Raw genomic sequence first — 27,293 nt, forward strand, 5'->3', positions numbered from 1 at the left:
CTCCAGAAAAACAATGGACAACTGGCACTCACCAAAGGGTGAAGCCAGACTAAATAGCCCCGTCCAAAGTGGAAGCACCTGATGACTGCTGTGAAGGACAAACAGCAGCACTACCACTTATAACCACCGGAGGGAGCCCAAGAGCAGAACCCACAACAGAATTCACAACACTGCTCGTCAAGACTAAGCTTTTCCATGCTCCTGAGCATAGATTGAAAAAAAAGGTTGCTTGGAGCTTGACTTGCATCTGAATGCAGCCTATAAAAGCAACTGCTGTTTTCACTGATGCGTGCTTGCACCATGTTGAACCCAGCAGTCACTTGCTCTCCCAAAATTTTGAAAGAGCTTTGGAAGGCTGCATTCAGATGCAAGAACTCAGGAGCATAGCTCCTTTCCGGACCCCTCTGTCGCTGCCGCCACAAACCTAATGGTGGTCTAGAGGTGGCAGGATCAGAGGGGTGTGGTAAAGGGAACGCTACGTCTTGACCAGCAGATTCAAGTAACGAAGGCTGCGATGCTGCTCCAGCGCTTGTGGAGGTGGATGGGGCAGAGGTACCGGAAGGGCCAGAGGGGTGGGGTCTACCAACGTGGCCCTCGGTGGCGGACTCCTGAGAGATCGCTCCAGAGAGGTCCAAGGTAGATGCAGGCGCCCAATGACTGGAGAAGGTGCTGTGAAATAGAGAAAAAACTATTAATACATTGATAGGGGAAAAGCCCTGACTGAAACCAAACAAGTTATTATACAGGTAAAATTGGTCATTCAATGGGCTGTTGAATACTTACACTCTACTCAGCACCCTTTCTCTGAGGAAGGACAGGGCACGACTGTATTTATACCTAGTCCTTCGCCGACGTGCTGAGCCACTCGGGGCCTGCATCTCCTCGTTAAACTCCCTCTTGAAGCGATCCCTGAGTGACCGCCACCGCTTCCTAACCCTTTCACCTGTAAAGACAAGAATAAAAGCAAGTGTTAATTAAAACACATTCCATTCAGTTCAAAACATAACTGAAAAGTGAATGCTTACATTCTTGAGTCCGCTGCCTTGGATCAAGGTCCTCCAACCTCGGCAATACGTTCTGGCATACTTCCTCCCAGAGCCGACGGGTCACATACATATCAGCATGCCTGCAGTCAGCCATGTTCCACAGCGGCTCCCGCTCACGGACCTCCTTGATGAGGCGGTCCACATCGATTCCCAAGTCCTCAGCGTCTGAGTCGGGAGCACGCTGTGAAGACTGAAAAGAAAAAAAAATTAATACACTGAAACCAAAAACTACAGAAAAAAAAAATAAAAAATTAATACACTGAAACCAAAAACTACAGAGAAAAATAAAATAAAAAAATTACTCACTGCTGGCTGACCGTGGCGGCGACCACCACGTCGACTCCGGGAGCGGCTGGGAGGATCCTCCTGGCGTTGGCCTGAATGTGCAGCAGACTACAACAAAAGAAAAATAGTTATCTTTGATATAGGCATATGTTGTATGTGTACAGTGATGTATGATGATCTGTTTTTGTGTTGGGTGCACTGTGATGTGTGAAGCAACTGTTTCGACACAACTTACACTCTGTGCGCCCGCTCCTGGCATTTCTCCACCCATCTCGTCCCCTTCTGAGAGCCCCTTGGCTGCTTCAGCTTCCTGTGAAAACATAATTAATGCATATAGTGATTAACAGAAATTTTAACTAACACCCAAAAAAATTTAAAACATTTTTAACTGACCGCTACACGCTGTCTCTCTGGAGGAGGACTACCAGAAGAGGACATTCTTGCTGTGGTCCCTGGTGGCTCTGTAAGTAAAAAGACACTTGTAATCTGCTATACACATTGAATTGGCAGATTTAGGGTCTTCAAAACTTACATCTGGAAATTGGCTTGCTGTGTGTGCACATGGCTGTGGTCCCTGGCAAAGGTGGCCTGTGGTTCCTGGAGGCTGGCAAGGTGGTTGGGGTCCCTGGTGGCTCTGTAAGTAAAAAGACACTTGTAATCTGCTATACACATTGAATTGGGAGATTTAGGGTCTTCAAAACTTACATCTGGAAATTGGCTTGCTGTGTGTGCACGTGGCTGTGGTCCCTGGCAAAGGTGGCCTGTGGTTCCTGGTGGCTGGCAAGATGGTTGGGGTCTCTGGTGGCTCTGTAAGTATAAAAATGTTATAGTTATACCCACCCCCCAAACTCTTCTAAAAGATTTAATAACCACCCTGCTCAAATTATGTGAGCAATGTTCAGGCAGGTCAACACAAACAGTTTTGAGAAACAAACCCAAAAACAAATAGATCCAAGGCACACCAGTTTGAGCTGGATTACCTACTTCAATAGTATGTGCAAGCTGGTAAACCATTTCCCCCTATCACCCCCCCCCCCCCCAAAAAAAAAAAAAAAAACCCTCTTGTAAAATTGAAATTCCTACACACAAGTTCAAACTGTATTTATCACATATGGTTTGAAAATATCCCTTTAAAAATAACTTTAAAAAATTAAATTTCCCTTTAAAAATTTTTAGATTACCTTTTATCTTAAAAAATAAACCCTGAACCAACACAGTATTGCATGTGTAACCATTTGTACATACACCAGTTTAAAATTTACCTTTGTGAAATGATAGTACGGACATTTTTTAGAACATTTTTATTAATTCTTTTTTAATTTTCTTTTTTTTTTTACCATCACAATAGGAGCTAAAATGCGCTTTATTTTAAATACAAGAACATCAACTGGAAATGTGTTCAACAATAAAACAAAACAAAAATTTTACAGAAAAAACAAAACACACACGCAAGACACACGCTCACACACTGAAACCACATGCTGCACAGACCACACTACTTGGTAAATACATCACAGTAAAAAAAAATGCATGTGAAATCACCGCACGTGAGTGCACGGACGCATGCACCTGCAATCACCCAGACGCATGCACGAAAGCACACAGGCGCATGCACAACAAATGCACACGCACAAAAGCACACAGGTGCAGGCATAACGCACGCACACACATAAAAGCACACAGCCGTACGCAAACACACACAGATGCACACACACAAAAGCACACAGCCGGAGAAAAACACAAAGACGCATACAGACACGCACAAACACGCATGCACCAACACATATACGCAAAAATGGCAGGACTCAGGCTGGAGCTGGATGCTGGCTGTCTTCACAGTGGAAAGCCTCATGCTGGAGCTGGACTCTGGCAGGACGCTGGCTGTTGAAGGACGATGGCAGGCCACTGGCTGTATTCAGGTTTAGCTCTGGCTGTATTCAGTAGTACGTCATACAGACACAAACACATGCACACGCACAAACAGACATGCACACAGACGCACACAAAAATGGCAGTTTTAGTACTCACAACTGGCTGGAAGGCTACAGCTTGAGGTTCTGTAGCTGGCAGGCCTCTGGACGCTGGCAGGCTGGGCAGATGCTGGCAGGCTGTCTTCAGGCTGGCTATCTGTCTTCAGGTTGGCTGCTGTCTTCTGTCTTCTTGCTGGCACATTTGGGGTTGAAGCCCCAGGCCAGGTTTACAGTATATAGATTTGGGGGTGTCTGGTGAATTGGCAACAAAATCCTGCTTCTGAGCATGCTCAGTGTAAAAAAACGCATTGCAGCGCTGCACTCCGTCATACGACGTGTCTCGACGCATCCTGCGCCCATAGGCTTCCATTCTAGCCAACGACGCATGCCGCAGGATGCGTCGTGACACGTTTTCCCGGCGCAGACAAAAAAAAGGTTACAATCAACGTTTTTTCCAGACGACGTGTCGCCAAATTTCGACGGAGCCGTCACACGACGTGCACAACGCGTGACAATGCGTCGCGATGCGTCGCCAATACAAGTCTATGGGAAAAAAACGCATCCTGCGGGAGATTTTGCAGGATGCGTTTTTTTCACAAAACTACGCTTTGAGACGTCCGCAGAAAAACGCTAGTGTGAAAGTAGCCTTAGGGTTGGGGTGTAAAGAAGACTGCAAGAGCAGGTGTGAATGTATGGGAGGTTACATTTCAGTCCTGGAACTAGATGCTAATCGATGTCTAGATGATGACAAGGAAACAAGAGACTCGTTTGCATGTAAGGATCAGACCTTACCTAGGCACAGGAGAGTAGGATCAGGCCTTACCTAGGCCCAGGAGAGTAGGATCAGGCCTTACTTAGGCCCAGGAGAGTAGGATTAAGCCATACCTAGGACCAGGAGAGTAGGATCAGGCCGTACCTAGGCACAGTAGAGTAGAATCAGGCCTTACCTAGGCCCAGGAGAGTAGGATCAGGCCTTACCTAGGCACAGGAGAGTAGGATCAGGCCGTACTTAGGCCCAGGAGAGTAGGATCAGGCCTTACCTAGGCCCAGGAGAGTAGGATCAAGCCTTACCTAGGCACAGCAGAGTAGGATCAGGCCGTACCTAGGCCCAGGAGATTGGATCAAGCCTTACCTAGGCATAGCAGAGTAGGATCAGGCCGTACCCAGGCCGAGGAGAGTAGGATCAGGCCTTACCTAGGCACAGGAGAGTAGGATCAGGTCGTACCTAGGCCCAGGAGAGTAGGATCAGGCCTTACCCAGGCCCAGGAGAGTAGGATCAGGCCTTACCTAGGCCCAGGAGAGTAGGATCAGGCCTTACCTAGGCCCAGGAGAGTAGGATCAGGCCTTACCTAGGCCCAGGAGAGTAGGATCAGGCCGTACCTAGGCCCAGGAGAGTAGGATCAGGCCTTACCTAGGCCCAGGAGAGTAGGATCAGGCCTTACCTAGGCACAACAGATAGGATCAGGCCGTTCCTAGGCCCAGGACAGTAGGATCAGGCCTTACCTAGGCCCAGGAGTAGGATCAGGCCTTACTTAGGCACAGGAGAGTAGGATTAGGCCTTACTTAGGCACAGGAGAGTAGGATCAAGCCTTACCTAGGCCAGGAGAGTAGGATCAGGCCTTACCTAGGCCCAGGAGAGTAGGATCAGGCCGTACCTAGGCCAATGAGAGTAGGATCAGGCCTTTCCTAGGCCCAGTAGAGTAGGATCAGGCCTTACGTAGGCCCAGGAGAGTAGGATCAGGCCTTACCTAGGCCCAGGAGAGTAGGATCAGGCCTTACCTAGGCCCAGGAGAGTAGTATCAGGCCATACCTAGGCCCAGGAGAGTAGGATCAGGCCGTACCTAGGCCAGGAGAGTAGGATCAGGCCGTATCGAGGCCCAGGAGAGTAGGATCAGGCCTTACCTAGGCCCAGGAGAGTAGGATCAGGCCTTACCTAGGCCCAGGAGAGTAGGATCAGGCCTTACCTAGGCCCAGGAAAGTAGGATCAGGCCTTACCTAGGCACAGGAGAGTAGGATCAAGCCTTACCTAGGCACAGCAGAGTAGGATCAGGCCGTACCTAGGCCCAGGAGAGTAGGATCAGGACTTACCTAGGCCCAGGAGAGTAGGATCAGGCCTTACCTAGGCCCAGGAGAGTAGGATCAAGCCTTACCTAGGCCAGGAGAGTAGGATCAGGCCGTACCCAGGCCCAGGAGAGTAGGATCAGGCCTTACCTAGGCACAGGAGAGTAGGATCAGGTCGTACCTAGGCCCAGGAGAGTAGGATCAGGCCTTACCTAGGCCCAGGAGAGTAGGATCAGGCCTTACCTAGGCCCAGGAGAGTAGGATCAGGCCTTACCTAGGCCCAGGAGAGTAGGATCAGGCCTTACCTAGGCCCAGGAGAGTAGGATCAGGCCGTACCTAGGCCCAGGAGAGTAGGATCAGGCCTTACCTAGGCCCAGGAGAGTAGGATCAGGCCTTACCTCGGCCCAGGTGAGTAGGATCAAGCCTTACCTAGGCACAGCAGAGCAGGATCAGGCCATTCCTAGGCCCAGGAGAGTAGGATCAGGCCTTACCTAGGCCCAGGAGTAGGATCAGGCCTTACCTAGGCCCAGGAGAGTAGAATCAAGCCTTACCTAGGCCAGGAGAGTAGGATCAGGCCTTACCTAGGCCCAGGAGAGTAGGATCAGGCCATACCTAGGCCAAGGAGAGTAGGATCAGGCCTTACCTAGGCCCAGTAGAGTAGGATCAGGCCTTACCTAGGCCCAGGAGAGTAGGATCAGGCCTTACCTAGGCCCAGGAGAGTAGGATCAGGCCTTACCTAGGCCCAGAAGAGTAGGATCAGGCCTTACCTAGGCCCAGGAGAGTAGTATCAGGCCGTACCTAGGCCCAGGAGAGTAGGATCAGGCCGTACCTAGGCCCAGGAGAGTAGGATCAGGCCGTACCGAGGCCCAGGAGAGTAGGATCAGGCCTTACCTAGGCCCAGGAGAGTAGGATCAGGCCTTACCTAGGCCCAGAAGAGTAGGATCAGGCCTTACCTAGGCCCAAGAGAGTAGTATCAGGCCGTACCTAGGCCCAGGAGAGTAGGATCAGGCCGTACCTAGGCCCAGGAGAGTAGGATCAGGCCTTACCTAGGCCCAGAAGAGTAGGATCAGGCCTTATAAGGCCCAAGAGAGTAGTATCAGGCCGTACCTAGGCCCAGGAGAGTAGGATCAGGCCTTACCGAGGCCCAGGAGAGTAGGATCAGGCCTTACCTAGGCCCAGGAGAGTAGGATCAGGCCGTACCTAGGCCCAGGAGAGTAGGATCAGGCCTTACCTAGGCCCAGGAGAGTAGGATCAGGCCTTACCTAGGCCCAGGAGAGTAGGATCAGGCCTTACCTAGGCCCAGGAAAGTAGGATCAGGCCTTACCTAGGCCCAGGAAAGTAGGATCAAGCCTTACCTAGGCACAGCAGAGTAGGATCAGGCCGTACCTAGGCCCAGGAGAGTAGGATCAGGCCTTACCTAGGCCCAGGAGAGTAGGATCAGGCCTTACCTAGGCACAGAAGAGTGGGATCAAGCCTTACCTAGGCCAGGAGAGTAGGATCAGGCCTTACCTAGGCCCAGGAGAGTAGGATCAGGCCTTACCTAGACCCAGGAGAGTAGGATCAGACCTTACCTAGGCCCAGGAGAGTAGGATTAGGGCTTACCTAGGCCCAGGAGAGTAGGATCAGGCCTTACCTAGGCCCAGGAGAGTAGGATCAGGCCTTACCTAGGCACAGGAGAGTAGGATCAGGCCTTACCTAGGCACAGGAGAGTAGGATGAGGCCTTACCTAGGCACAGGAGAGTGCGCAGGTTCCTCTAGATTCCTGTATGTCAAGGATGGAACCAGTCCCTTTCATATCCACATTGACCACTCTGGAAGGTCACACACTTCTTGTCCTAGGCTTCCTCCATCATTCAGTAGCTCATCAAGTGTAGACTCTACAAATTGCTTGCTTTCCTCATGTTAGTCACTGACCTATAAACTTGTGTATTCACTGCCACAGAGGCTATGTTTAAAGGGGTGTCTGCAGTCCCTCTGTGTGTCTAATGACGCAGCCATTTAGTGGGCACGGCCATGCAGTGTGCACGGTCTCACTCCATAGCCACACAATTGTATGGAGCGAGACCGCGCTGACAAGTCGGCTTCTGTCCTGGAGTATGTAGAACGCATACATCACCATCATTCCCGGCACAGAAACCGGTGAATCCTAACAGCACACAATGCCTGCACTGGGGGCTGCATACGTCTGCAGTCACACAGTCCTAGAAAAGCCTGGAAGCCCAGCCTGCTAGTCCAGCGACCTCTCCACTCCCCCTCGGTACTGGCTCATCACCAGCTGAACTGGACATAGAAGAATAGGGCTCTCCTGGGCACCAAGATTTTAATTCCAAGACTGTGAAAATGTAGTTGGGAGACATGGAGACTATCACCTCAAATTCACCTAACTACATCACTGGGAAAAACATTTTTAGAATAAGGAGTCTGTCAGCACCGAATCAGTGTAGAAACCAAGGACATATGCTCAGTGTAAGCACGGCGTGTCCATCAGCTCAGTGCGCCTCCCACAAAATGGTCTTCTAGATGGAAGACAAGTAGGTGGGGAAATTGCCCTGAGCTGCTAGGCTGTGCCATGGTTTCACCAAGCGCCTGTGTGTCGGCAGTCTGTTGTTTTCTGCTGACTGGCTGCGGTTATACATCGTGAGACATTGTGCTGATCTCCACTCAGTACTACTGGAAGTGTCTGGAATTGCCTCTAGTAAGATGGCTGATGTGGTTCCTGTTTGGGATTACATGACAACTAGAACTCTTTCTGTGTCTAGCGTTCAGTCTCCAGCTCTTATGTTACCCGGACTGTTCCCACTCCTCTCCAAGGACTCTAATGACACATTCGTGGTGTCCTTCTGGAAATTGGATTCCAGCAGGGCTAAAGCAGTATGGTAAAACTGTGCTTGGTTTGGACAGTCATTTTGTATTGACATTAACCAGCTGAAGTCCATTAATAAAGAGCGATCAATGTCATAACCCCTGGTGTCACTGTCTGCTCCGCTGATTATTGCAACCTGCACAAGAGAAGCTACCACAAGAATGGTATTTCAGAAAAATAATGGCCGGCTGGGATATGTGAGGCCCCATCACATCCATCATCTGTGTAGCTTAATCAGTTTTTATTCTGTCACAGTAACTGGATAGTGATGAATTTAGAGACCTGAAGAGCATTCCCATATGTTTTTATTTTGGATGCTGATGCGTTTCTGGCATTGTATTATTATAGCTCCATTTGTATGCGCCGTTAGTCATTCTAGCGCCAGAAACGCTGCAGGTTTTTGCTATCACCAGCATGTGGATGTTAATTGCTTGATACTTATGGAATATAATATGAAGACTTGATCTATTTTTGGCATGTGCTGATCAGCTTTACTTTTCGTGGACTAATTTCCTGACGCTCAGCAGTATTTGCATACAACGGACAGTCGTGGTGAACCCTGTGTGGCGAGGCATTCATGCACTGCTTTTTTAAGTATCTATTGTACTTACATAGCGCAGTCATATTCCACAGGGAATTACAGACATCATCACTGTCCCCATTAGGGCTCACAATCTACAGTAATGTCTTAGATTGTGGGAGAAATCCTGAGAAACACAAGGCTACCATATAAACTGCCTGCAGATGTCGTCCGTGGTGGGATTTGAAGTCACTCCCACTTGGCCATCATGGTGTCTGACAGATACCACATGGAGCCCAGGATGGTACATGTTCACGGGAAAGGATAGAGAACCAATACCTGGATCGTGTGGGGAACATTGTGAACATTACCTGTCATGGCGGGAATTTACTAGGCTGCAACTTCCCAAATGACACAACGCACTTTGCATAAGAATGGTTCCGGAATAAGAGGAAGTGTAGATCTGTGTAAAGCTGGATGACACATAGAAGACATGGACAGGTGCCAGCGGCCAGATTCCACCCACTGTGAGCAGCCGACAGCTCAGAATTAGCATAAATGGTCCTCTCTCTGGAGCAGGAATGTCAGCAGTCTACTCATCAAAAATCCCACAGAACATTCTCAGGCCAAACAACATTTCTTGTGAGCCAGTCAGCACACAAAGCCGAGGCTTGTAACACCTTCCTCAGTATCTACCCTATAACCTGGGAGCTTCTGATTGTTGCACTAGTGACACATGCCTGCCGGGGCCACACGTATCACTAGTGCAGCCAGTGCAGCCGCACCGGGGCCCGCCGCCACCAGCGACTACTACAGATGTGCTGCAGTGTATTGTGGGGCAGGGAACCCGCCACCGGCCAATCAGAGAACAGCAGCTGACGACGGCGTTCTATGCATCTGGATCGCCCCCAGGCGCAGGGCAGTGGGGTACTCGGTACCGGGTCCCTTCTGTCTCGGTTCTGGGGATGTCACGGTGGCCCGACCTGGTCCGTGGCCCTGCTAAGGGGCGTCCAATTAAAGGGGTGATGAGTTTGTCAAGTGTTCGTGACACCACCTGTGGTACTCGGTCAGGATGACCGACGCTGCTAGGGGTCCACAGGGGTGATGGAATGGCAGCTTGATGGTATACCTTCCCACAGGTGAAGTATGTCCCCAGGGCTTCCCAGTAAGGTAGATGATGATGGTGTAGGTCGCAGTAAATAACGAGGACACAGGGTTGCAGTCTCTTTACCTTTTACTGTAGACTTCAGCATCCACAATCCAGAGCACTGCTAATAGGGCTGGCTGAATCCGGCCGGTCCGAAGGCACATCCAGAGTTCCCTTTGCAGGTGGAAATCAGTAGCCTTCCTACTTGCGCCTGTGTGTTGTAGTACTTCCCTGCTGAGCACCACGGGATAGTCCTCACAACTGTTGTGTATGTTTCTGATATTCTCTTTCTACGTCCCCCAGATGGTATGGATAGGACGACCCGTATGACAGGGTAGGCCTGGAGCTATTTTATAGGGACCCTAGAGACGCCCCTCTCCCACAATTTGCCTCCGTTGTCTTCATTAGGTTAAAGGTTGGACAGCCAACTTGGAATTCACTGCCCTGCCGTAGTTTGAAGTAATGCGTAGAGCCTATTACTCCCTCGTTTTTCCTGCCACCGGCTACGCGCCTCAGAAGGATGTTGCCGATCTTAAGGCAGAACTCCTCCCGGTATTGTCTCCTTGTGCTGTGATCTCATTTCTCACTTCTCCACAATATACTCCGCTTCTTGTCCTTTCTTAGGATGCTGCCGCAATGAGGTGCAGGCGCAGCTCCGTAACGTTCTATCTCTCGCTCAGTCTCTGCCAGGATCCCACCCTTGACGGGGACCTCTGTCTGCAGCTCAGATGTTCCTCCTTTTCTCCCTGTCTGCCTGACAGGTCTTTCCTGGGTCTCACCCAGTAGCGTTCTCCTCTAACTTCCTATCCAACCCCCAGTTTTACCCGAGTGTGAGGAGTGGCCTAATACATAGAACCCTTTGCTCCCCCTGGTGGCCGGAGTGTGAAGTGTAGTGTGTGACTGTGATACCTGGTCAGGTGAACTCCTTTAGTACAATCAGACGTACCATCACTCCCCCTGGTGGAAGAGCGACAATACTGGAACGACCAGGACTCTGGGGAGCTGCACACCATTACGGGGACGCCGAAGTCAACTGCCGGCCGTAGAAGAGCACCTCGCATGGCGTGTTACCATGGTGAGTAGCAATAGTTTTTAATGTATTACAAAACAAAGCACAATATAGCAGGATGGAGGACATATACAGTGGGGCAAAAAAGTATTTAGTCAGTCAGCAATAGTGCAAGTTCCACCACTTAAAAAGATGAGAGGCGTCTGTAATTTACATCATAGGTAGACCTCAACTATGGGAGACAAACTGAGACAAAAAAATCCAGAAAATCACATTGTCTGTTTTTTTATCATTTTATTTGCATATTATGGTGGAAAATAAGTATTTGGTCAGAAACAAACAATCAAGATTTCTGGCTCTCACAGACCTGTAACTTCTTCTTTAAGAGTCTCCTCTTTCCTCCACTCATTACCTGTAGTAATGGCACCTGTTTAAACTTGTTATCAGTATAAAAAGACACCTGTGCACACCCTCAAACAGTCTGACTCCAAACTCCACTATGGTAAAGACCAAAGAGCTGTCAAAGGACACCAGAAACAAAATTGTAGCCCTGCACCAGGCTGGGAAGACTGAATCTGCAATAGCCAACCAGCTTGGAGTGAATAAATCAACAGTGGGAGCAATAATTAGAAAATGGAAGACATTCAAGACCACTGATAATCTCCCTCGATCTGGGGCTCCACGCAAAATCCCACCCCGTGGGGTCAGAATGATCACAAGAACGGTGAGCAAAAATCCCAGAACCACGCGGGGGGACCTAGTGAATGAACTGCAGAGAGCTGGGACCAATGTAACAAGGCCTCCCATAAGTAACACACTACGCCATCATGGACTCAGATCCTGCAGTGCCAAACGTGTCCCACTGCTTAAGCCAGTACATGTCCGGGCCCGTCTGAAGTTTGCTAGAGAGCATTTGGATGATCCAGAGGAGTTTTGGGAGAATGTCCTATGGTCTGATGAAACCAAACTGGAACTGTTTGGTAGAAACACAACTTGTCGTGTTTGGAGGAAAAAGAATACTGAGTTGCATCCATCAAACACCACACCTACTGTAAAGAATGGTGGTGGAAACATCATGCTTTGGGGCTGTTTCTCTGCAAAGGGGCCAGGACGACTGATCCGGGTACATGAAAGAATGAATGGGGCCATGTATCGTGAGATTTTGAGTGCAAACCTCCTTCCATCAGCAAGGGCATTGAAGATGAAATGTGGCTGGGTCTTTCAACATGACAATGATCCAAAGCACACCGCCAGGGCAACGAAGGAGTGGCTTCGTAAGAAGCATTTCAAGGTCCTGGAGTGGCCTAGCCAGTCTCCAGATCTCAACCCTATAGAAAACCTTTGGAGGGAGTTGAAAGTCTGTGTTGCCAAGCGAAATGCCAAAAACATCACTGCTCTAGAGGAGATCTGCATGGAGGAATGGGCCAACATACCTACAACAGTGTGTGGCAACCTTGTGAAGACTTACAGAAAACGTTTGACCTCTGTCATTGCCAACAAAGGATATATTACAAAGTATTGAGATGAAATTTTGTTTCTGACCAAATACTTATTTTCCACCATAATATGCAAATAAAATGATAAAAAAACAGACAATGTGATTTTCTGGATTTTTTTGTCTCAGTTTGTCTCCCATAGTTGAGGTCTACCTATGATGTAAATTACAGACGCCTCTCATCTTTTTAAGTGGTGGAACTTGCACTATTGCTGACTGACTAAATACTTTTTTGCCCCACTGTATATACGAGGATGGGGCACATTATACCAGGATGAGGCGCATTATAGCAGTATGAGGCATATTATAGCAGGATAAGGGCACATTATACCAGGATGAGGCACATTATAGCAGGAAAAGGGCACATTATACCAGGATGAGGCACATTATACCAGGATGAGGCATATTATAGCAGGATAAGGGCACATTATACCAGGATGCTGCATATTATAGCAGGATAAGGGCACATTATAGCAGGATGAGGCATATTATAGCAGGATAAGGGCACATTATACCAGGATGAGGCACATTATACCAGGATGAGGCATATTATAGCAGGATAAGGGCACATTATAGCAGGATAAGGGCACATTATAGAAGGATAAGGGCACATTATACCATGATGAGGCATATTATACCAGGATGAAGCATATTATAGCAGGATAAGGGCACATTATACCAGGATGAGGCATATTATAGCAAGATAAGGGCACATTATACCAGGATGAGGCACATTATACCAGGATGAGGCATATTATAGCAGGATAAGGGCACATTATACCAGGATGAGGCATATTATAGCAGGATAATGGCACATTATACCAGGATGAGGCATATTATAGCAGGATAAGGGCACATTATGTCACGGCCACTCCTTCCGCTCAAACTTACCCGCTGCGGAGCGCTCCTCCTGCAGACGCGCGTCCTCTCCTTCATTCTTCTCCGCTCCCTGGTTCTCGTCGGGTGCGCGTGCGCACCGCCCATTCCAGCACTTCCTTTTTCTGATTTACAGGCGCTGTGTATCTCCTCTCTGTGATCCTGGAGGACCGTGACCCGGAAGTCCTCCAGCACTCCATGTATATAAGGCAATTCCTTCCTCTGCTCCTTGCCTGTCTGTCATTTGTGCTTCTGTGACTCAGGTCCACCTTTGTCTTTGCACTGCCTGTTTTGAGTCTCCACTCTGCCCAGTCAGTTCAGCTTCTCTGTCTCTCCCAGGCTTCCTTGTCTCCTCGTCCAGTCCAGCCCTCCCAGTGTCCTCTCCGTACTCTGTTAGTCTGGTGTCTCTGTCCAGTCCTGCTTCCTTTGTGTCTTCCCCTTCGCAGTACTCCTTTGTTCTCGCCTGTACCCAGCTCTTACCTAACTGTACTTCATCTTACCACGCTCTGTCCGTCTTACGCCTAGCTTCTCTATTTTGTACCTCCTACTACCTGTCCCCGGGTTCCAGCTTCTGCGTCAATAGTCTCCCTTGGGTCTGCCCCTAACACTCCCTGTATAGGGGGTGGTCTACCTGGTCAGCTCACCCTTGGGAGGTTTGTTGTCGTGGATCTGCGGGTCCACCCCAGGTATTCCAAAAGATCTCACAATAGGACTGCACTTGGATGATATCTGAGTGCAGTCTGATTTTCACAGTACAGACAGGCCATAGACCCCGCTGGGACCTCGACTCCAACTCAGAAGGAGTTATTGTTCCTACGGGAGAACCAGTCCAGGATTATGTCCTTTTTGAAGTCCATGGAGTCTTGTCTCTCCGTATTACAGGCTTCTGATCCCGGTAGTGCTTCGCAGCTGGCTACTCGCCAAGAGGAGCTAGCTCAACAGCGAGATACTCAAGCCCATATACTTAATTTTATGGCTTCAGTGGATGATCGCCTTCGTGCTCTTCAAGCTTCTGCTCCCGTTTCCCCCCCAGCCTCGGTCTCTCACCCACCTCCTCGTCTGGCTAAACCTCCTCGCTATAGTGGGGATCCCAAATTGTGTAGAGGATTTCTAAACCAATGCCAGCTCCACTTTGAGTTACTTCCCTTGCAGTATCTGTTGTGGATTCTGTTTGTGGGCTCCCTCTGGTGGTTACTGCTGGTACTGGGTGACTTTGGTGGGTTGCGGCCTTTGGTTTCCACCTGTCCATCAGAGGCTGGGTGTTTCCTATTTTACCTGGCCTTTCTGTCATTCCCTTGCCGGCTATCAATGTATTCAGATGTGCTCTGTTTGGTTCCTGCCTACCTGCTCCCAGATCTTTCAGGATAAGCTAAGTGCTGATTTTCAGTTGTTGGTTTTTTTGTCCAGCTTGCTTATTATGTCTCTATGCTAGCTGGTAGCTCTAGTGGACTGAGGTTCTCCCCATGTGCCATGAGTTGGCACATGGGTTCTTGTAATCTCAGGATGGTTTTTTGATTAGGGTTTTTTGCTGACCGCTCAGACCCCTTTTGTATCGTTCTGCTTTCTAGTTTACAGCGGGCCTCAATTTGCTGAACCTATATATATCATCTCTATGTGTGTGCCTTCCTCTCATTTCACCGTCAATACATGTGGGGGGCAACTATACCTTTTGGGGTTCATTCCTCTGGAGGCAAGTGAGGTCTTTATTTTCTCTGCAGTACTAGTTAGCTCTTAGGCTGGTGCGTGGCGTCTAGAACCAACGTAGGCACGCTCCCTGGCTATCTCTAGTTGCGTTTGTCAGGCGTAGGGCAGCGGTCAGCCCAGGTTCCATCACCCTAGAGCTCGTCCGATATTTTGTATTACTTTGCTTGTCCCTTGCTATCCCTAGCCATTGGGATTCATGACAAGTATCCCACTGACCGTGCTAAGGTAGCCTTTGTAATTTCACACCTGGAGGGTGAGGCTTTGACATGGGTTAATCCTCTCTGGGAGCGGGATGATCCTCTCATTTCTCAACTTTCCATCTTTCTTGATACTTTCCGCAAGGTATTTGATGAACCGGGTCGTTTGGCCTCTACCACCGAGTCCCTTTTTAACCTCCATCAAGGTACGCTTTCGGTGGGTCAACACGCCATCCGGTTTCGCACTCTTTCATCCGAATTAGGATGGAATAATGAGGCTCTGGTAGGAGCTTTCTGGCGGGGGCTTTCTCCTCGGATCAAGGACAAGTTAGCGGGTCGAGATACTCCGACCTCCCTGGAGGATCTTATTTCTTTGGCGACCCACATCGATTTACGTTTTCAAGAACGTTCTCGGGAAACCGCTAGAGAGAGAAGGTCTCCTCGTCTTCTTCCGGCTATTCCTAGTTCTTCCCGTCCTCGTTCAGATTTGACTTCTGCTAGTACTGCTCCAGAACCTATGCAGGTGGATCGCCTAAAACCTGTAGACCAGCGTCGGAAGGAAAGGCTAACCCAAGGTCTTTGCCTCTATTGCGGCAGTGCATCACATCTTTTGCGTTCTTGTCCAGTCAGGTCGGGAAACGCCTCCACCTAGGGCAGGTAAGAGAGGTCTCCCTAGGTATCTCTGAACCCTCTCAACCCCTTACTCTTTCTGTTCTTTTGCATTTGGGTGATAAGCGTTTTTCTGATTTTGCCTATATACCGAAGATTCTGGGGCTGCTGGGAATTTCATCCATCTCGAGGCTGTTAGGAGATTGCAGATTCCGGTCAGATCCCTGGAGACTCCTCGACAGATTGCGTTGGTCGACGGTCAACCTCTGAGGGAGTCCATTACCTTGGTTACCGAAGAATTGGAGCTTCAAATTGGAATTCTGCACCAGGAAAAGATCGCCTTCTATGTGCTGCCTTCCTTGTCTCATACTATTTTGCTTGGTCTTCCTTGGTTGAGGATTTCTGAGCCTACTCTTGACTGGCGGTCAGGTGAAATCCTGCGTTGGGGTCTCTTCTGTCAGAAGAACTGTCTTCTTCCGGTTCAGCCAAGAAAACCTTATCTTATTTCTGAGTCCTCAAATTTACCTTCCTCGTATCAGGCTTTTTTGGATGTCTTCAATAAGAGAGAAGCAGAGACCTTGCCTCTGCATCGACCATACGACTGCCCAATTGATCTTGTACCAGGCTCTACTCCGCCTCGAGGTCGAATCTACCCGTTGTCTCCTACTGAGACACAAGCCATGTCTGAATATGTTCAGGAGAATCTAGCTAAAGGCTTTATCTGCAAATCTTCCTCTCCAGCAGGCGCAGGTTTTTTCTTCGTTAAGAAGAAGGATGGAACCCTCCTTCCTTGTATAGACTACCGTGGTCTCAACAACCTCACGATCAAGAACAAGTATCCACTTCCACTCATTCCTGAGTTGTTTGATCGTCTTAGGGGAGCACGTATTTTTACGAAACTGGATATTCGTGGAGCCTACAACCTCATCCGTATTCGCTCTCGTGACGAATGGAAAACCGCCTTCAACACCCGAGATGGCCACTATGAATATTTAGTCATGCCTTTCGGCCTGTGTAATGCTCCAGTGGTGTTTCAAGAGTTTGTGAATGATGTTTTCCGGGACTTACTCTACTCCAGTGTAGTGGTATATTTGGACGACATTCTTGTGTTTTCTTCGGATCTAGCTTCCCACAGAAGACACGTCCGCCAAGTTCTGTCTCGACTAAGAGAAAACCATCTTTACGCCAAACTCGAAAAGTGCGTTTTTGAACAAACTTCGCTACCATTTCTTGGCTATGTCAATTCTGATTCTGGTTTGCGGATGGACCCGGATAAAATGTATGCTGTGCTTAACTGGCCGCGTCCACAGGGAGTAAAGGCAATTCAACGCTTTCTCGGATTCGCAAATTATTATCGGCAGTTTATCCCACATTTTTCCTCTCTGGTTGCCTCAATTTCAGCCTTGACTCGTAAAGGATCTAACCCTCACGTTTGGTCTTCGGAGGCTGAAGATGCTTTTCGCTCTCTAAAACAAGCCTTTGCTTCGGCTCCTGTACTCCGTCGACCTGAGATCAATAAGCCCTTCATTTTAGAAGTAGATGCCTCTGCCATCGGCGCCGGCGCAGTACTTTCCCAGAGATCTTCTTCCGGACAACTGACTACCTGTGGTTTCTTTTCCAAGATCTTCTCCGTCTCTGAAAGACATTACACCATTGGCGACAAGGAACTATTGGCCATCAAGTTGGCGTTGGAGGAGTGGCGGTATCTGTTAGAAGGAGATGTTCATCCTTTCAAGATCTATACTGACCACAAGAATCTGGAGTATATCCGCTCAGCGCAAAGACTTAACCCCCGACAAGCCAGATGGTCGTTATTCTTTGCCCGCTTTGACTTTGAATTACATTTCCATCCCGGCGGCAAGAACCTCAAGGCTGATGCTTTATCCAGATCTTTTCTTGCATCCGATGCGGAAGAGGAGCCTTCACACATCGTGGATGCAAGCAAAATCATTCTTGTGACTCCGGTTAGCATGTCTTCTTTGCCCCCTGGTAAGACCTTTGTCCAGGAGAACGAGAGGACTCAAGTTCTTCGTTGGGGTCATGCCTCTAAACTGGCAGGCCATGTGGGATATAAGAAGACACTTGCTCTCATTTCACGCCACTATTGGTGGCCATCTTCTTCCGGATGTCCAAGGTTTTGTCGCTGCATGTCCTTCGTGTGCAAGGAACAAGGTTCCTAGACGTCTGCCCTCCGGTCTCCTGCATCCGCTTCCAGTTCCTTTGGCTCCATGGCAACATATTGCAATGGATTTCATTACCGATTTAGCCCGGTCTTCTGGTCATACAGTCATATTTGTGGTCGTAGATCGATTCTCCAAGATGGCTCATTTCGTCCCTTTGCCAGGCTTACCTTCTGCTCCAGAATTGGCAAGAATCTTCATTACTCATATCTTCCGGATTCACGGTTTCCTGCTACACATTGTCTCTGATAGAGGAGTCCAGTTCACCTCTCGATTCTGGTGGGCTCTTTGCAAACTAATGAACGTTACTCTAGATTTCTCTACAGCTTACCATCCACAGACCAACGGACAAGCAGAGCGCACAAACCAAATTCTAATGACTTATCTTCGTCATTTTTCCAACGGTCATCAAAATGACTGGTCTGATTTGCTTCCATGGGCCGAGTTCCCATACAATAACCATATCAATGTTTCTTCTTCCAAGTCTCCCTTCTTTATCATCTACAGGCAACATCCTGGTATTCCTCTGCCGGTAGTTCCTGTCTCGGGTGTGCCGGCGGCCGATCTTCTGTCCAAGGAGTTCTCCAGGGTCTGGCGGGAGACCAAAATCGCGTTAGAACAGGCACAGGCCAGGACTAAGAGATATGCTGATAAGAGACGCCTGGATCCTCCGTTATTTCAGCCTGGTGATAAGGTGTGGTTGTCTTCCAAGTTTATTTGTCTTAAAATCCCCTAGTATAAACTGGGTCCACGCTACGTAGGTCCTTTCAGGTTTTGTCTCGTATCAATGATGTTGCCTACAAATTGAAATTGCCCACCTCACTTCGCATTCCCAACTCTTTTCATGTCTCCCTTCTAAAACCTGTAGTTTTCAATCAGTTCCATGTTTCTCCTGCTCAAACTCCTTTACCTGTTTCCGACCCAGATGTCTTCGAGGTTAAGGACCAGTAGCGTAGCTACTGGGGGGGCAGAGGGGGCCATCGCCCCGGGCCCTGTCACATGAAGGGGCCCACTGGGAGCCAGGGCCACTTCTGTGAGGAGGCAGAACACCACATAGGAGCAGAGCAGTATAATGTCTGCTCCTATCTGACGGAGACTCTGCAAGCCGGCTAGCACAGTGGCCGGCTGCAGTCTCCCCCCTGCAGTGAATTGTTTCGCCCCTCCGACCTGATGATGAAACTTTTCCCCGTCTGCAGCTTTCTTCACTCTGTGCACGCTGGGATTGGCTCAGGCACGCTGGGTCCTAGTGCCCACCACTTGCATTTCACCTAGACACTTCCTGGTCCTGCCTGCAGTGCAAACTTCATCAGTAAGTGCTGGGGATGGAACTTATTAGGTTTATTAAATTCAGGTATGTCACTGAGACCGTTGGGGTATTGTGGGGGCTGAAAGTGAGTGAGGCGGGACAGGACACTGGGGGGTGAATGTGAGACCATTTGGGTGCTGTGAGGGCAGAAGGTGGATAAGGTGGGACAGGGCACTGAGGGGGTGGATGTGAGATGATGGGGTATTGAGGCTGAAGTGGGGGAGGGGGGACAGGGCACTGGGGGCTGAATATTATAATGTTTTGTTCTGATATTACATGTACTCCATCACATAATATTTGCTGTCTGGGGAGGCTGGAGATGGGGGCAGGGGGCTTTTGATACGTACCACCTGGGTCTTTTATGAGTATTAGTATACGAAGCCCCCATATAGTAACTAAGAGCTGCATCACATTTACAGCACCACCCCAGCATTATTTTTTATTTCATTGCTGGAGCAGTGCTGAAAATCCCCTGCCTCCTTTCTGATACTCACCTTCTGGCGTTTTCATCTGTTTTAGTCTCCGCTCGGCTCCATCTCCTGCAGTTTGTGACCCGTCCGAGGCTCCAGTGTTTCATGGAGCAGCGCAGAGGTCACTGATCAGTGTGAGTCTGTGGGAGCCTCGTTCTGGCCTCTTTCTCACTCTCAGGCTATGTGCACACGGTGCGGAATGGCCGCTGCGGATTCGCAGCAGTTTTCCATCTGGTTTACAGTACCATGTAAACCTATGGAAAACCAAATCTGCAGTGCCCATGGTGTGGAAAATGCCGCGCGGAAACGCTGCCTTATATTTTCCGCAGCATGTCAATTCTTTTTGAGGATTCTGCAGCGTTTTACATCTGCTCCTGTAAAGGATTCCGCAGGTGGTAAAACGCAGGTGAAATCTGCACTAAAAACACAGGAAATCCGCGGTAATTCCGCACACGAATCCGCAACAAGTGCACATAGCCTCATAGTCTTACATTGAGCACTTGTGACATAGCTTCTAACTTCTGGCCTGTCAGAAGCTGCGCTCACAAGTTTGAGCAGCGGCACTGCAGCAGTGCCACAAAATAGTGAATACGCCGGAGGATGAGTAAATGACCGGGGCATCCAAATCATGACAGGGAGCTGTGAGTCCATCATACTGTGTATAAGGGAGCTGCGGGCCAATCATACTGTGTATAAGGGAGCTGCCGGCCCATCATACTGTGTATACGGGAGCTGCGGGTCCATCATACTGTGTATAAGGGAGCTGCGGGTCAATCATACTGTGTATAAGGCAGCTGCGGGCCCATCATACTGTGTATAAGGGAGCTGCTGGTCCATCATACTGTGTATAAGGGAGCTGCTGGTCCATCATACTGTGTATAAGGGAGCTGCTGGTCCATCATACTGTGTATAAGGGAGCTGTGGGCCCATCATACTGTGTATACGGGAGCTGTGGGTCCATCATACTGTGTATATGGGAGCTGCGGGCCCATCATACTGTGTATAAGGGAGCTGCGGGCCCATCATACTGTGTATAAGGGAGCTGCTGGTCCATCATACTGTGTATAAGGGAGCTGCTGGTCCATCATACTGTGTATAAGGGAGCTGCTGGTCCATCATACTGTGTATAAGGGAGCTGTGGGCCCATCATACTGTGTACACGGGAGCTGTGGGTCCATCATACTGTGTATATGGGAGCTGCGGGCCCATCATACTGTGTATAAGGGAGCTGCCGGCCCATCATACTGTGTATAGGGAGCTGCCGGCCCATCAAACTGTGTATATGGGAGCTGCAGGCCCATCATACTGTGTATAAGGGAGCTGCGGGCCCATCATACTGTGTATAAGGGAGCTGCGGGCCCATCATACTGTGTATAAGGGAGCTGCGGGCCAATCATACTGTGTATAAGGGAGCTGCAAGCCCATCATACTCTGTATAAGGGAGCTGCGGGCCCATCATACTGTGTATAAGGGAGCTGCGAGCCCATCATACTGTGTATAAGGGAGCTGCGGGCCCATCATACTGTGTATAAGGGAGCTGCGGGCCCATCATACTGTGTATAAGGGAGCTGCGGGTCCATCATACTGTGTATAAGGGAGCTGCGGGCCCATCATACTCTGTATAAGGGAGCTGCGGGCCCATCATACTGTGTATAAGGGAGCTGCGGGCCAATCATACTGTGTATAAGGGAGCTGCAAGCCCATCATACTCTGTATAAGGGAGCTGCGGGCCCATCACACTGTGTATAAGGGAGCTGTGAGCCCATCATACTGTGTATAAGGGAGCTGCAGGCCCATCATACTGTGTATATGGAGCTGCGGGCCCATCATACTGTGTATACGGGAGCTGCGGGTCCATCATACTGTGTATAAGGGAGCTGCGGGCCAATCATACTGTGTATAAGGGAGCTGCAAGCCCATCATACTCTGTATAAGGGAGCTGCGGGCCCATCACACTGTGTATAAGGGAGCTGTGAGCCCATCATACTGTGTATAAGGGAGCTGCAGGCCCATCATACTGTGTATATGGAGCTGCGGGCCCATCATACTGTGTATAAGGGAGCTGCGGGCCCATCATGCTATGTATACTGTGAGGGAGCTGCGGGCCCATCATACTGTGTATAAGGGAGCTGCGGGCCCATCATACTGTGTATAAGGGAGCTGCTGGTCCATCATACTGTGTATAAGGGAGCTGCTGGTCCATCATACTGTGTATAAGGGAGCTGCTGGTCCATCATACTGTGTATAAGGGAGCTGTGGGCCCATCATACTGTGTATACGGGAGCTGCGGGTCCATCATACTGTGTATATGGGAGCTGCGGGCCCATCATACTGTGTATAAGGGAGCTGCGGGCCCATCATACTGTGTATAAGGGAGCTGCTGGTCCATCATACTGTGTATAAGGGAGCTGCGGGCCCATCATACTGTGTATAAGGGAGCTGCAGGCCCATCATACTGTGTATAAGGGAGCTGCTGGTCCATCATACTGTGTATAAGGGAGCTGTGGGCCCATCATACTGTGTATATGGGAGCTGTGGGTCCATCATACTGTGTATATGGGAGCTGCGGGCCCATCATACTGTGTATAAGGGAGCTGCCGGCCCATCATACTGTGTATAGGGAGCTGCCGGCCCATCAAACTGTGTATATGGGAGCTGCAGGCCCATCATACTGTGTATAAGGGAGCTGCGGGCCCATCATACTGTGTATAAGGGAGCTGCGGGCCCATCATACTGTGTATAAGGGAGCTGCGGGCCAATCATACTGTGTATAAGGGAGCTGCAAGCCCATCATACTCTGTATAAGGGAGCTGCGGGCCCATCATACTGTGTATAAGGGAGCTGCGAGCCCATCATACTGTGTATAAGGGAGCTGCGGGCCCATCATACTGTGTATAAGGGAGCTGCGGGCCCATCATACTGTGTATAAGGGAGCTGCGGGTCCATCATACTGTGTATAAGGGAGCTGCGGGCCCATCATACTCTGTATAAGGGAGCTGCGGGCCCATCATACTGTGTATAAGGGAGCTGCGGGCCAATCATACTGTGTATAAGGGAGCTGCAAGCCCATCATACTGTGTATAAGGGAGCTGCGGGCCCATCACACTGTGTATAAGGGAGCTGTGAGCCCATCATACTGTGTATAAGGGAGCTGCAGGCCCATCATACTGTGTATATGGAGCTGCGGGCCCATCATACTGTGTATACGGGAGCTGCGGGTCCATCATACTGTGTATAAGGGAGCTGCGGGCCAATCATACTGTGTATAAGGGAGCTGCAAGCCCATCATACTCTGTATAAGGGAGCTGCGGGCCCATCACACTGTGTATAAGGGAGCTGTGAGCCCATCATACTGTGTATAAGGGAGCTGCAGGCCCATCATACTGTGTATATGGAGCTGCGGGCCCATCATACTGTGTATAAGGGAGCTGCGGGCCCATCATGCTGTGTATACTGTGAGGGAGCTGCGGGCCCATCATACTGTGTATAAGGGAGCTGCGGGCCCATCATACTCTGTATAAGGGAGCTGCGGGCCCATCATACTGTGTATAAGGGAGCTGCAAGCCCATCATACTCTGTATAAGGGAGCTGCGGGCCCATCATACTGTGTATAAGGGAGCTGCAAGCCCATCATACTGTGTATAAGGGAGCTGCGGGCCAATCATACTGTGTATAAGGGAGCTGTGAGTCCATCATACTGTGTATACGGGAGCTGCGTGCTCATCATACTGTGTATAAGGGAGCTGCGGGTCCATCATACTGTGTATAAGGGAGCTGCGGGCCCATCATACTGTGTATAAGGGAGCTGTGAGTCCATCATACTGTGTATAAGGGAGCTGCGGGCCAATCATACTGTGTATAAGGGAGCTGCGGGCCAATCATACTGTGTATAAGGGAGCTGTGAGTCCATCATACTGTGTATAAGGGAACTGCGGGCCAATCATACTGTGTATAAGGGAGCTGCTGGCTCATCATACTGTGAATAAGGGAGCTGCGGGCCACTCATACTGTGTATAAGGGAGCTGCGGGCCCATCATACTGTGTATAAGGGAGCTGTGGGCCCATCATACTGTGTATAGGGAACCGTGAAGGCATATTGTGCATATGGGAGCTGTTGGCCCATTACACTGTATATAGGGGAGCTCTGGGAGGCATTATACTTTCTATAGTGGAGCTCTGTCAGCATTATACTGTGTATAAGGGAGCAGTGGGATCATCATACTGTGTAAAGGGGAGCAGTGAGAACATCATACTGTGTATAGGGGAGCTGTGTGGGCCTTAGACTGTGTATATGGAAGCTTTAAGCTCACCATACTGTGTATAATGGAGCAGTACATGGGGGAACTTAGGGGACATTATTAAATGTTAAGTGGGCACTTAAGCATCATTGTTATAGGGGCACTCAGAGTATTGTGACCATCAAAAAGTTGCATATGGTCACAATATGGCGGTAAAGTCAACGTTCGTTTTTGCATATAGATTTATTTTCAATAACAGTGCGATTATATTCTGAGGTTCCTCTATATTCACAATTAGAGTGCGCAACCGTAACTGTAATCAGGGTTAGCTGGTTAGGGGCCCACTCAGATGTTTCGCCCCCCTAAGTTGAAACCCTAGCTACGCCTCTGTTAAGGACATTCTTGCCATGAAAAAGTCTCGAGGTAAAACTCTCTTTTTGGTTGATTGGAAGGGTTTTGGTCCCGAAGAGAGGTCTTGGGAGCCCCGTGAGAACCTACAAGCTCCTCAGATTTTATCCAGGTTTCTGTCTGGTCTTAGGGTACTGTCACACAGTGCCATTTTCATCGCTACGACGGCACGATCCGTGACGTCGCAGCGATCGTATGATTATCGCTCCAGCATCGTAGACTGCGGTCACACGTTGCAATCACGGCGCTGGAGCGATGCCGAAGTCCCCGGGTAACCAGGGTAAACATCGGGTTACTAAGCGCAGGGCCGCGCTTAGTAACCCGATGTTTACCCTGGTTACCAGCGTAAACGTAAAAAAAACAAACAGTACATACTTACATTCCGGTGTCTGTCCCCCGGCGTTCTGCTTCTCTGCACTGTGTAAGCGCCATAGCCGGAAAGCACAGCGGTGACGTCACCGCGTCACCGCTGTGCTCGCTTTCCGGCCGGCAGGCGCTCACAGTGCAGAGAAGCTGAGACGCCGGAGGACAGACACCGGAATGTAAGTATGTACTGTTTGTTTTTTTTACGTTTACGCTGGTAACCACGGTAAACATCGGGTTACTAAGCGCGGCCCTGCGCTTAGTTACCCGATGTTTACCCTGGTTACAAGCGAACACATCGCTGGATCGCTGTCACACACAACGATCCAGCGATGTCAGCGGGAGATCAAGCGACGAAAGAAAGTTCCAAACGATCTGCTACGACGTACGATTCTCAGCAGGGTCCCTGATCGCTGCTGCGTGTCAGACACTGCGATATCGTAACGATATCGCTAGAACGTCACGAATCGTACCGTCGTAGCGATCAAAATTGCACTGTGTGACAGTACCCTTAGAAAGGAGGGGAGTAAGAGGAGGGGTACTGTCATGGCCACACCTTCCGCTCATACTTACCTGCTGCGGCGCGCTCCTCCTTCAGGCGCGCGTCCTCTCCTTCATTCTTCTCCGCTCCCTGGATCTCGTCGGGTGCGCGTGCGCACCGCCCATTCCAGCACTTCCTCTTTCTGATTTACAGGCGTTCTGTATCTCCTCTCTGTGATCCTGGAGGACCGTGACCCGGAAGTCCTCCAGCACTCCATGTATATAAGGCAATTCCTTCCTCTGCTCCTTGCCTGTCTGTCATTTGTGCTTCTGTGACTCAGATCCACCTTTGTCTTTGCACTGCCTGTTCTGAGTCTCCACTCTGCCCAGTCAGTTCAGCTTCTCTGTCTCTCCCAGGCTTCCTTGTCTCCTCGTCCAGTCCAGCCCTCCCAGTGTCCTCTCCGTACTCTGTTAGTCTGGTGTCTCTGTCCTGTCCTGCTTCCTTTGTGTCTTCCCCTTCCCAGTGCTCCTTTGTTCTCGCCTGTACCCAGCTCTTACCTAACTGTACTTCATCTTACCCCGCTCTGTCCATCTTACGCCCAGCTTCTCTATTTTGTACCTCCTACTACCTGTCTCCGGGTTCCAGCTTCTGCGGCAATAGTCTCCCTTGGAAATATAGAAAAAGAAGCAGCATCCGTTCCAGGTGAAGAGGATATCAAACAGTCCTTTATTCTGCCATCATAACATACAACGTTTTGGCCATGTTGGCCTTTGTCAAGTATGACAAATATACTCTGGTGCTGTTGGTTGTGGTTTTTCTAAATAGTCTCCCTTGGGTCTGCCCCTAACACTCCCTGTATAGGGGGTGGTCTACCTGGTCAGCTCACCCTTGGGAGGTTCGTTGTCATGGATCTGTGGGTCGACCCCAGGTATTCCAAAAGATCTCACAATGGGACTGCACTCGGATGACATCTGAGTGCAGTCTGATTTTCACACATTATACCAGGATGAGGCATATTATAGCAGGATAAGGGCACATTATACCAGGATGAGGTATATTATAGCAGGATAAGGGCACATTATACCAGGATGAGGCATATTATAGCAGGATAAGGGCACATTATAGCAGGATAAGGGCACATTATAGCAGGATAAGGGCACATTATACCAGGATCAGGCATATTATACCAGGATGAGGCATATTATAGCAGGGTAAGGGCACATTATACCAGGATGAGGCATATTATAGCAGGATAAGGGCACATTATACCAGGATGAGGCATATTATAGCAGGATAAGGGCACATTATGCCAGGATGAGGCACATTATACCAGGATAAGGCATATCATAGCAGGATAGGGGCACATTATAGCAGGATAAGTGCACATTATAGCAGGATGCAGGACATATATACGAGGATGGGGCACATTATACCAGGATGAGGGACATTATACCAGGATGAGGGACATTATACCAGGATGAGGGACATTATACCAGGATGAGGCACATTATAACAGGATGAGGGACATTATAGCAGGATAGGGGCATATTATAGCAGGATAAGGGCATATTATAGCAGGATAAAGGACATACATATGAGGATGGGGCACATTATACCAGGATGGAGAACATTATACCAGGATGAGGGATATTATAGCAGGATAAGGGCACATTATAGGAAAAGGGCACATTATAGCAGGATGGAGGACATACATACGAGGATGGGGCACATTATACCAGGATGAGGGACATTATACCAGGATGAGGGATTATAGCAGGATGTGGGACATACAGTGAGTACGTATTCGGACCCCTTTAAATTTTTCACTCTTTGTTTCCTTGCAGCCATTTGGTAAATTCAGAAAAGTTCATTTTTTCACATTAATGTACACTCTGCACCCCATCTTGACTGAAAAAAAACAGAAACGTAGAAATGTTTTCAAATGTATTAAATAAGAAAAACTGAAATATCCCATGGTCATAAGTATTCAGACCCTTTGCTCAGTATTGAGTAGAAGCACCTTTTGAGCTAGTACAGCCATAAGTCTTCTTGGGAATGATGCAAC

Source organism: Ranitomeya variabilis, chromosome 4 (assembly GCF_051348905.1).
Source record: "Ranitomeya variabilis isolate aRanVar5 chromosome 4, aRanVar5.hap1, whole genome shotgun sequence".
Lineage (NCBI taxonomy): Eukaryota > Metazoa > Chordata > Amphibia > Anura > Dendrobatidae > Ranitomeya > Ranitomeya variabilis.